The sequence below is a fragment of the Trichosurus vulpecula genome, chromosome 3, assembly GCF_011100635.1.
Source record: "Trichosurus vulpecula isolate mTriVul1 chromosome 3, mTriVul1.pri, whole genome shotgun sequence".
NCBI lineage: Eukaryota > Metazoa > Chordata > Mammalia > Diprotodontia > Phalangeridae > Trichosurus > Trichosurus vulpecula.
The window spans coordinates 82,223,025-82,235,611 of NC_050575.1; the positions used below are offsets into that span (position 1 = coordinate 82,223,025).

General features: G+C 39.9%; 1 protein-coding gene across 1 annotated transcript in view; it reads right to left on the bottom strand.

Annotated features, from left to right (window-relative positions):
* SLIT3 (slit guidance ligand 3) overlaps positions 1–12,587 on the bottom strand; it is a 792,609-nt gene that overhangs the window by 593,442 nt on the left and 186,580 nt on the right. The window lies entirely within an intron of this gene.

The window sequence follows — 12,587 nt, forward strand, 5'->3', positions numbered from 1 at the left end:
AGGCTTATAAACAAACACAGTGTTTTATGAACTAAAACTGCAGCGTGCTAGTCACTCAAGGGCAGGAATTGGGCTCTGGACAGCTTAAAGAGCCATAAATAATGATAAGGCTCTTGCCAAGCATGGACTTGGGCAGTGTAATTGCTGACTTCATAATCAGCTTCTCCTCTCCTCCTGCAAGCCCACAAATCAGACTCCTTTGCTGCAGCTGCCAGGTCACAGTCCACCTGATTCATCCCAAAGTCAGGGAGAAACAGTAAACTGATTTCCTGGACTCTAGGCAAAGGAGAAGCAAGGCATTTCCTTTCCTTCACATTAAGCTTTAGCCCTTGGAAAGACATAGGGTCCTGAGGTAAACTGCCTAATATACCTTTCCTGGACTCTTCCTCCTTCTCCTCCCTCTGCCTGCCCCTGAAAATATCTGCATCTAGGGGAAATTTGGTTAAAGTGACTATCAATGGGAAAAAGAAGTAGGCACCATAGCTAGTGCCAGTGCCTGTGCCCCACCTAGACTGACTTAGAGAGGTGGGATATGAGGGTCTCACTCCTATTTTAACACCAGCCATCAGTGCTACTCCCTTATGATTCACTGTGTAACCCTCGGCAAATCATTTCTCTTGTATTGACTTCTGTTTCTTCTTCTACACAATGAGAGAGTTGATCTCCTAGGGCTTTCCAGCTCAGAAATCCTATGATTTCTGTGACCTTTTTCTCCTTGTTCTCAGCCAGCCCTTCCTCCTGAGAATCTGAATAGATCCAGTCGCTAGTTCCTATGTCTCAGTTTTCTTATCTGTAATAAAGTACCTCCCACGGTTGTCATGAGATTATCATGAGATGAATTAATGTATATGAAGATGCTGAGAAAAATATGAATCAATTGATTAATAATAAAATAAGCATTTATTAAGTCCTTGCAATGTGCCCAGCACTGTGCTAAGGGCTGGGGAATAAAAAAAAAGCAAAAACAGTCCCCACCCTCAAGGAGTTTACATTCTGATGAGGGAGACATAAATAACATATAACCTTAAAGAGGAAGGCACTAGCAGCCAGAGAAACAAACAGGAAAGCCCTCTTGTGTAAGGTAGGATTGAAGTGAAATCTTGAGGGAAGTCAAGGTTTCTAAGAGGCAGAAGTGATGGGGGAAAACACACATGGAGGATATGCAGAAAGATGGTAGAGAGACTAGGAAAGGACGAGAAGGCATAGAAGGGCTACAATCTGCACAAATGGAGGGCCTGCCACACAAACACAAGTAAGATCACAGGTCTATCCAAGTACATATTATTGTTTCTAAAAATATGAGTAGAATCTGGAATTTCCATTGGACTTTAAATTAAAAAGCATGTTCACTTTTATGATTGCATTTTTTCTTCCCAACAACTCTGTGAGACAGTTGGAGAAAGGAATTAATGTTCCCCAATTTGTGAATGGGAAAACTGGGATCAGGAGACCTTTCTTCATTGGACCACTGGAATCTAAAATGACTTTCCCACTTGGAGTCTGAGTAAAAGTCCTGTTTCTTTTCATAAAGCCAGGTAAATAGTAAAAGCCAAAAAAAAAATCACTGAGAACTAACTCTCCAGCCCTACCCATCGCCTCTCCTCTAGAATGAGATCAATGCCTATGAACTCAGTACTGCCTCTTCCACATACTGTGAATTAGCTTCCCCAAGAGCAAGCCTGGGAGCTACCAAGTTGTGTGTTCTGGTAGGACTGAAGGAATAAGCCAGTCCCATTAACAACACCATGCCCTTATTAGAGCACAAGAGGGTGAGAAAGAAAAATGCCACCTCTCTGGGCAGGTATGTTTCTTCCATCCTTTGCTGTCAGGCCCACACCTGGCTCACCTCAATCTGTAGGCCTGAAAACTTTACATGCAACATGCTCATGTTTAACCATGGGCTTTTTTTCTTTGGTTCATAATTATTACTGTCCCACTCTGAGTTACAGAATTAATTGCCCCTTAATGAAGCACGGTGGCAATTAAGTGCAGTGAAGCTAACAAATGAGAAAGGGGAAACACACATTTGTAAAAAGCAGTTGTTAGAAGGTGAGCTTTCAACGCTCTACCATTAGAACTATAATTATTTTCTTTGGATATGTGACACCTCCTTAGACATGATCAGAACTGCTCCAGAAACCTGTTGTTGCTTAGAAGTGAATTAGAGTCCAATTTGGTGAGTGAAAGAAGAAGCTTTCTCCTGTCTCACCAGAGAGGAAGCATGAATTTCTTACCTTATTCCAGCAAAGGCCCACTGGGAAAGTGAAACTTCCATTGTGACTTCTCTATCTACCAAATTCTCAACTTCTTGCCAGTCCTGGCTCTCTTTAATAAATCAATCAGGATTATTAAGCACCTACAGTGTGTGAGACTTCAGATGAAGTGAAAAAGCATTGGTGGTGTAACAGAAAGATGCTACAGTCTAAGGCAGATGACACAAAGCCGGAATGGCTGAACAAGTTGTGGTACATGATTGTGATCGAATACTACTGTGCTATAAGAAATGATGAACTCGATAATCTCAGAAAAACATGGAAAGACTCACACAAAGTAACGAAGAGCGAAATGAGCAGAACCAAGGGAACATTGAATGTAGAAACAGCAATATTGTTTTAAAAACGACTTTGAGCAAATAAGTCATTTTGACTATTACAAATATGCAAATTAACTCTAAAGGACATATGAAGGAAGACACTATCTGCATCCAGAAAAATAATTGATAAATGGAAGTATGTATAGAATAATTTTTCATTTATATACCTATTTGTGTCTAGTGGTGGCCATCTCTAGGACAGGGGTGGGAGGGATTGGGGGGAAGGAAGAAAAAAATTTACATAACTTCGTTGTATTTTTAAAAGGAATAGCAAATTGTACAGAGTAGATTTGCAGTTTCATGGGCAATCATCTTTTTTTAATTGTACTATGTTATAGAAATGCTTGTTTTATTATAATAAATTAAAAATAAAATAATTTTAAAAAATAAGAAGTATCCTAGGCTAGCATTGCACTAGGTTTATGATCTTGAGCAATACATGTCATTTCTAGCATCCTCTGTTTTTTCTTCTGTAACTCGTGAGAGATCAGGCTGTGTGATATTTAAAGTGCCTTCAAGGTCCAACATCCTATGATTCTACAACTCCAGAAAGGCCCAAAATGCAGTCTGAAAAACCATATTTTAATGAAAGTCCACATTTAAAATGAAACACATCCAAACAAACAGCCTTGTTGTCACCCTTATTAGAATATGAGCTCCTTGAGACCAGGGCTAGGTTTGCTTTTTTTTTTTTGTATCCCCAGTGCTTGGCATATTTCCGTCATTGCACAGCCATATCCAATTCTTTGCAATTCCATCTGGGGTTTTCTTGGCAAAGATACTGGAGTGGTGTGCCACTTCTTTCTCCAGCTCATTTTCAAGATGAGAAAACTGAGGCAAACAGGGGTAAGTGACTTGCCCAGGGTCATGCAACTAAAAAGTATCTGAGGCTGGATTTAAACTCAGGAAGCTGAGTCTTCCTGATTCCAAATCCAGTGCTATCCCTTGCACCACCTAGCTTCCTTCTTTAGAGGAAAGCAAATGCTAATTAAATTTTCTAATTGTGGACCAGGTCTGGTCAAAGATGATCACATGGACATTAAATTTAAGAGTAGTGAGCTCCCTTAGACCCTTAAACTTGTACTAATGCAGGTCAGCACATTTTCTGTCGCTTGACAGTCTTAGAACTATTAAAGGTCACACAGCCAATATATATCAGAGGCAAGACTAGAACTAGGCCTCCTGGTTTCAAGGCTCAGTTCTTTATCCATTAACCAGGGGTGGGGAACCTGTGGCCTCAAGGCTACATGTGGCCTTCTAGGTCCTCAAGTGTGGCCTTTAACTCTAGGCCTGGCACTCTATCCATTGTGTCACCTAGCTGCCCATTTTACATAGGAGGGTGCTCATTTATCTTGTTACTGATCATAGACTCACACAGGTTTGAAAGAGTCATCTTTGGGTATGGCCCATCCCTGGAGAGAAATCTCCTCTCCACATCATCCCTGACTGGAGGTGATGCAGCCTAACACTTGAAGAGTTCTGGGGAACTCGACCTCCTGAATCAATTTATTCTATATTTGAACAGTAATAATTCTTAGGAAGTTTCTTCTTATTCTGAGCTGATTTCCACCTCCCATCATTTTCCATCCACTAGTCTTTTCATTCTGCCCCCGGGGGCCAAGCAAAACAAGTCTTTCACATGCTGTTGATTCTTCTTCAGGCTATACTCTCCCTACTTCCTTCAATGGATCCTAAAACAATATGGTCTCCAGGTACCATCTTGACATCTCCTGGTTTCCAGTTCATGTCCTTTCTAAACACTGGTGTGTAGAACAGAGTACAAGGGGCAGCTAGGTGGCATAGTGGATAGAGCACTGACCATGGAGTCAGGAGGAACCAGAGTTCAAATCTGGCCTCAGACACTTATGACCCTGGGCAAGTCACTTAACCCCAATTACCACAAACAAACAAACAAGCAAACAAACCCCAGTACAATGCACTAGGTATGGCTCAACCAGGACAAGTGATGTGGATTTGTCCTTATTTCTGGAAATTATTCTTCTGAGGCAGTCTAAGACATTAGGTGCTTTCTGGCCTTGCCACACCACAGCGCTAACTCCTATTAAGTTTTTAGTGCAATAAAACCTGAGGCCTTTTTCATATAAACTGTTGCCCTTCCATACACACAGTGTTGATTTTTCTAACCCAATTGTAGAATTTGACATTCATTCTAAATACATTTCATAGTCTCTTTTCCTAAACTCCAAAGTGCCTTATCATGAATTTCCTATTGGGTATTTCAAATTAGATAGCCAGTAGGCATCTCAAAGTCATAAGGATGTGTCCAAACTTCTTTCCCCTCGATCCCACTACTCTTTCAAACTTGACTATTTTCATTAAGGGCACCACCATCCTTTCACCATCCGAATCTGGAGCCCTCAAGTTTCCCTTGTCTCCTCCCCCACCCTCTCTCCACACATAATTAAATGGTTCCTAGGTCTTATTGATTTTATCTCCACAACATCCCTCACATCCATGACATTCTCTCACACAACTGCCAACCTAGTTGAGGCCCTTATTACCTCTTGCCTACACTGTTATTAATAGCCTCTTAATTGGTCTTCTTGCGTCAGGTTTTTCTCTTCTCTAACTCATCCTCCATAAGCTGCCAAAATGATATTCCTAAAGTATAGGTCTGACTCTGTCACTGCCCTACTCAATAAAGTGAAATGGTTTCCTATTGCCTCTAGGGTCAAATATAAACTAATCTATTTGACATTTAAAGCCCTTTGTAACCCACCCTTGGACAAGTAGGTGGTTATTGCACTAGGCTTGAAAATTAGGAAGACTCCTCTTCAGGAGTTGAAATCCAGCCTCAGATACTTACTAGCTGTGTGACCCTGGGCAAGTCACTTCATCCTGTTTGCCTCAGTTTCCTCATCTGTAAAATGAACTGGAAAAGGAAATGGCAAACCTCTTCAGTATCTTTGCCAAGAAAATTCATGAAGAGTCAGACACAACTGAAATGACTGAACAACGATATATATATATACATATATATACATATATACATATATGTACACACACACACAAAGGAAACCAATTATTATATTGAAATATAGGAAATAGTTATCAAACTGTTACAAGACAAGTTCATGGACTTTGACTGAAGAATTCCTGATTTAGAGACACAAACCAAAGAAGACGTGCCCTAGACCAAGGCACCCAATAAGCGGAAGACCCCACTGCTATTAACCATCAGTCAGAAGTACTGAGCAACTCAGCAATTCCTTTTCAAGTCTTTAGAGAAAGCAAAATCAACTGATTAACCACCCCCCCAAAAAAAGGTCCATATCCCTGTAGCAGAATAGAACTATAGGAAAACTCCCAGGCAGGAACTGACACAATTTAATTAACAATTTGAAATAAAAACGCTTAGTGTTCCCAGCATACCCCTGTTTGTTTGTCTTTACGAAATAACACTCTTAATAAGTCTGAGATTAAACCCTCTAGAAGCTAATTAAGCAGAACATCTTGACTTTAGATGTCAGCAACAGCCAAATGAGCACCTATATTTTCTTCACAAATGTGCCTCGTTATTATTGTCCATTTTTTGTAAAAAGTTCATAATTAGTGAACCGAACTTAAACTTAACCTTTTGTGACCTCAGTTTCCTTGTCTGTAAAGTGGGGGGTAGGGGTTGCAGGGTCAGCCTAGGTGACCTGAGATAGCAGAAAATGAACTAGCTCTGGTTTCTGCATCAGAGACAACCTGGATTCAAATCCTACCTTTGTGACTTTCACTGCCTTTGAGCAAGTCATTTAACCACCCTAGGCCTCTATTTCCTCATTTGTAAAATGTGGCGGGGAGTTGACTATATGGAACCTGAAATACCTTCTCGTTCCAAGTAATAGATCTCAATAGTTCTTTCCAGTGCTAAGATTCTCCATGATTCCTACGCTATGTAGAAGCACTAAATTATGAATTCATGTCAGCTGTCTATATAAAATGGCAATTTCTTAAAACACTAGATAATAATTGAATAAAGAAAACAAATGAATGTAAATTAAATACGGATGAAGGTAGAGCTGACAACTAAAACTGTATTATCCTTAAAGCCAAAAGGAGCTCATTAAGAGTATAGCTAAGAATGCAATTTTTTCTATTGTTTCTTTTTAAAAAATTTTTTTTCTCCAATTACGCATAGAAGCAATTTTTAACATTTGTGTGTGCGTGTTTTTTAAAGTTTTGAGTTCCTAATTCTATCTTTCCTTCCCTCCCTCCCTCTCTCTCCTCCTCCCTGAGTAAGCAATCTGATATAGGTTATACACAGGCACTCATGAAAAACAATGACATTTTTTTAAAACATGAAAGACATATAGACTAGAAAATATCATTTGCATCCAAGAAAGTGACAAATTTAAAGGATACTGTGATAATATAGTTATAGTGAAGAAGAAAAAGTTGCCTTATTATTCTTTTAATTCTGGAAGAGAGCCATTTTGAATGAATCCTTCTGGAAAAATAAAGATTTTCCTTTACAAAGTATAGCTTAGCTTGTAACCTCAAAATGGAATTTATTATTTGGTTGGTTTTGGGGGCCATGTGGTATTCTTTCTTTATTTAATGCCACTGAAAATCCCTCCCCTTTCCCTGAACCATTTCCTATTAGAATGCATGTATTAGGGCCCTGTGACACTGGAGCTCATTGGTGCTCCCTCTAGTGGCTATCGATGCCACTGAAGTTTTTTTTTTGTTGTTGTTCAGTCTTTTTCAGTTGTGTCCAACTTTTTGTTTTTTTGGCCACTAGAGTGGTTTCCTATCCCGTTCTCCAGCTCATTTTACATATGTGAAAACTAAGGAAAACAGGAGTAAGTTACTTGCCCAGGGTCACACAGCGAGTAAGCCTCTGAGGCCAGATTTGAACTCAGGAAGATGAAGTCTTCCTGGAGTTCCTCCTGACACAATACCCACTGTATCACCCAGCTGCCCGCTGTTGAAGCTACGCACTCAGTGACTTGCTTGTGTATACATGTTGTCTCTGAAGAGTGAGGCTGCAACTTTTGCCTAAAAATAAGGCCTAGACAGTGAATAATGGAAAACAACAGAAAAAAAAATCTTTTTGCAACAATGATCCATGCTAATAATTGTCAGGAGATCCGAGGGGATCCTCCTTATTACTATCAGTAATGCAGATTTCACTAGTTTTCTCTGTAGAATGGAAATAATCAAGGTGTAACTTTTGGGATTTTCATTAGAAATCTGACCTACAAGCCCATACGATTCAACTGGAGAATGGAATTAAATGACATACCATGTTATGGTTAAATTTCACGTAGAGAATTTCCGATGTTACCTTTATTCCTGATTCAATATTGTTTAGAAAATATGAGTTGGTTTTTGTCAAGCTGAATCACTAAGGATTTGTTTTTTTTAAACCTTTTCAGAGAAAAAAAATGGATCACCACAGATACAAAGCTGGTAAGGGTCTGAGGGATCATAACCTCAGTGTTTGTCAACAGTGACAGGCTAGTCAGCTCTGAGACTATCAGGGCTGGAAGAGGGACTTAAAAGTTGTTTCATCCACGCACTTGGGTTACAGGTAAAGAAAATGAGACTCCCGGAAGTAAAGAGATGTGCCAAAGTTCACATTGCTATTAAGTGGCAGATTGAGGAGTTGGAACCAAGTCCCTAGACTCTGAGTTCATTGCTTTATACCACAAGTCAAACTCAAATAGAAACTGATCTCTGCTGGCTGAATACTGACCTAGAAAACCACAAATTAACATTATCTCCTTTTATATGGGGCAGCTGTAATGGATAGAGCCAGGCCTAGGGTCAGGAAGACCTGAGTTCAAATGTCACCTTGGACACTAGCTAAGGGACCCTGGGCAAGTAATTTAATTCTGTTTGCCTCAGTTTCCTCATTGGTAAAATGAGCTGCAGAAGGAAATGGCAAACCACTCCAGTATCTTTGCCAAGAAAACCTCAAATGGGGTCATGAAGAACTGGACACACATGAAACGACTGAATAACAACAGCAAAATGTTCTACTATATTTTTATTTATTTTGCCAAATTTTAATCTCATTCTTGCCAGACTCCAGAGCTTTGTGGGGCCCTATGTGCCCAAGAGGCCTTGAGTTTTACTCCTCTGCTCTACATCATGATAGCACCCTCTTCTATTTGGGGACCAGAAACTGGTGTGGTTTATTCTGGTTTGGGTTTGTGGTTGTCTGGATTCAATCATCAATTTATATTTATTGAACTCTGGGTTGTGGATAGAACCATAATAATATTAATAAAAACATCAACTCTCATTTCCCTAGGGCTCTGAGGCTTACAAAGGAAGGAAAAAAAAGCTTCCTAGAGGATTTCTGTGATGTAGGTGGACAGGTAAACCAGAGTACTTTCCCAGGCAGAGCTCATGATCCAGCTTAGGCAAGGTAGATGCAAGAAATATTCAGTGAATTTAAACAGAGACCAAGTTAAGTCCTAAACTCCATCTACAGACAGGCTCAATGGGGAGGGTAAAGCATTCCCCAAATTTACACAAAGACAGTAAGATAGTCTCGGATGACTTCTTACTTCCTTCAAATCTCAACTCAAGTACCACTTTTGTACATGAGAGGTCTTTCCTGTTTCCCCCAACTTCTGGGGCCTCTCTCCAAATTACTTTGTATTTATCATATATATGTGTATGTGTGTATATGAGATTACAAAGGAAACCAATTATTATATTAAAATACAGGAAACAGTTATCAAAATATTACAAGATGAGTTGAAGTCAGAAGACTCCATTTATATAAATACACAGAGACACAGACAGATACACACACACACAATACTAACTAATTTGGAGGGAGGCCATAGCAGCTGGAGAAAGCAATAAAGGTCTCTCAGTTATATATGATATATACATATATGTGCAGGCTTTAATTTGCTTACATATATACACATTATTTGAAGGCAACAACTGTTTGATTTTTTTGTGCCTAGCACATAAATACATGCTTAGAAAACGTTTGTTATTTGATTGACCTATTGCCTCTATTTTTATTCTAAGCTATGATGAAGATGGGCAGACATTTAACTTCTTATGGGAATCTCACTTGTGTGTGTTTGTGGGCCTTTAGATGAAGCTCTGTTGCCTTTGTCAACCAGTCCCAGAGCCCTTTGCCAAAAGAATCCTAGATTGGGAGTCAGCAGGGCTGGGTTTGAGTCCTTACTCTGTCAGTAACTGTCTATGTGAACCTGAGCAGACCTCCAAGCCTCTTCTGGATGTGATGTCCTCAGTTGGAAAATAAGGGTTCTAAGTTGTTATTATAAGATAACAAAGATAAAAGTTCTTTGAAAAAGTATTACATGTTAGACAAATTAAGGAATTATTCTTTCAGACAAAGGGAGCTCTAATTATTAAAGGATTCCCCAAGTACGAGGAGAAGGCCTTTTTTTTTCCTTTGGTATTGTAGATTGAAGAGGATATTCCTTCACACAATTTTGTTTGAGAGCCTGGAATTTTGGGCCTAAGGGACTTTTCTGCCATTAACTGTCTAGCAATCCTCTCTAGAGAGATAACTACTCTCCAATGGGTGAAACTCTCAGTGGCATAAACAATGTGACTCCTAAACCAGGTGGCAAATTAGGAACCAGTGCACAGGGGAAAAGGCTTAGTAGGAAAAGGTGAGTCAGGTGCTATAGTTTAAACAAAAATAGTGCTTTCTTATTTATAAATGGCATCTTATTTTCCACCTCTGACATATCTATCACCCTCCCCAGCAGGCCACCATTTCATTAAATGCACAATTTGTAGCCCATCACTGCCAGGAAATGCATTCCACCTCTACTCTGTCCTGTTTCTTCTTGCACTGGGGTAAGGCCTCCTGCTCTTATTCCTAATTTTTCCCTGAGCACAAACCAATACTTTGTCAAGGAATTGGACTTTAATAGCCTCATTACACAGAAGGCACATTACTCTGAAGAGCCAACTTAGTTTAAAAGCTAACCTGTAATAATAGTAAAGGTATAAGGAAAATCAATGCCGGGACAGATTTTCTGTCAGGGGTTCCATACATGCTTCCAACTACAGCGTCAGGGGCCTTGGAGTACTTAATAAATACTGCCTGATGATGGCCCCATTTGCTATGTTTTATGTGATGTCAATGGTTTCTTTCCTTGGCACTTTATTGGTCAAGTGCCAGAAATTTTAGCTACTGAATTTGCAGGTTCTTAAGAAAAACCAGAGTTAGCCGGGGTTCTGATGTCTGGTCCTTCTATCCTGAGACCTAGATCTTGGTGGCTTTTGCAACTAAAGCCAGGGTGAGATGACATTAGAGAGCAAAAGGGCACATAAGCAAGGGGGTATGGGTATGTTTATGGAAAGGTATAGGGAAGGGAGAACAGAGGCCTCCCAGAGTATTTGGAAAGCAAGTGGCCTGGCAACTTAGAGACTTAATAAGGCAGCATTCCTGGCCAGTGGGGTTCAGGATGGTAGTGGTAAGAAAACAGAAAAGGAATAATGGGCAAGGGGTAAATGGATGATAATTTGCAAGTCTGGCCATTGCTTTGTATAGCAACTCCACATGACTCGATAATGGCAACACAAGACAGAAGTCAACATGTCTTAACCAAATGAGGTGTTACCTTGTTTAATTCTGACATGCTCACAGGCTGAAGATCTCTAGAAATATAGAACACTCCTTTTTTCAGATTAAAACAATTCCAAAAATACTTTCAAATTCTGACTCTCCTGTCAAATTCCCTGCACTGATTTCAAACTGTTTCACATTTCCTGTGGTATGTATCTGGATAATGGATCACTTTCTGATGCTTGCAGAGATAGGAATTCAAGCAGCCAGATACCGACAGGTTGTCTCAAATTAAGTTATTTCAGATCCAGAAGGATGCTGCTTCTTTGACTCGTGAGAGTTGCCCATATTTTGCAGATTGGCAAATACAAGCCACATCGTACTCCCCCAGCCCCCCGCAAGCAATTGCCTGAAACCTGATCACTCTAAAATCCAACTTGTAGATTCCACAAAATGATGCATACTCAGAAATGGCACTGAGCAGAAACCCCCTTCTATTAATGATTCTTTTCATTTGTATGGTACTTTAAAATCTGCAAAGTGCTTTCATATATAATCTTTGAATTGGGCCTCCAGACAATCCTGTGAGGCACGCAAGGATGGGGGAAGGGAGTTTTATACATACATACACACACACATATATATACACATACAAACATACATACATACACATACACACATATATCTTTTGTAGATGAGGCTCTTGAGCAATGGTTATGAAGCTGAGAATTTCTCAGGTTTACATAGCTCCTGAGTGGGTCAGATCTAGGGCATGACTTCAGGTCTTCTGACTCCAAGTTCACTATTTTCCCTATTATGTCATGCTCTTCTGCCTTTTTCCTTTCTTGATAAATACTGTACCTTGCAAATTATGTAAACTCTTGAATTTCTTGAGTAAGGTGCTACATAGTCATCCACATCTGCCATTTTCCCAGAGGTAGTAACCTAAATAATTCCAAGCTTGGGAATAAAGGATTTATTTCAAAATCCTATGGACCAGATATTTCAAGGAGTGCCACATGTCCAGCGGCACCCGGGGATGCAGAAACTGGTGAAGATTATACCAAAGTTACAATGAGACGTCACGTTGAGCATGACCAGCAGGACACTATTTTAACCCCTGGTAACCAAATTCCTATGATCATTAAGCTTTTTTCCAAACCAACCTGCAGGATTGACTTTGCTTATACAAAGCCATCTTCTCTTCTTTGATCTTTTAAAATAGAAAACTATATGGAATACTCCATCTCCAAGATTAATAAAAGTAGAGGAACAAAAGCTAGAAAGTTATGGTCTGTCAGTGGTGGGATTCAAATAAATTAACAATGGATTCTCCACGGAATTGAGCCGAGGTGCTGCCACTGCTGCTGACATGGCGGGTGCAGGCCCTGCCCCCACTAATAACTGGTTAGCCGAACTCAACCTAAAATTAGGTACCGGTTCTATCGAACCAGTGCAAACTGGCTG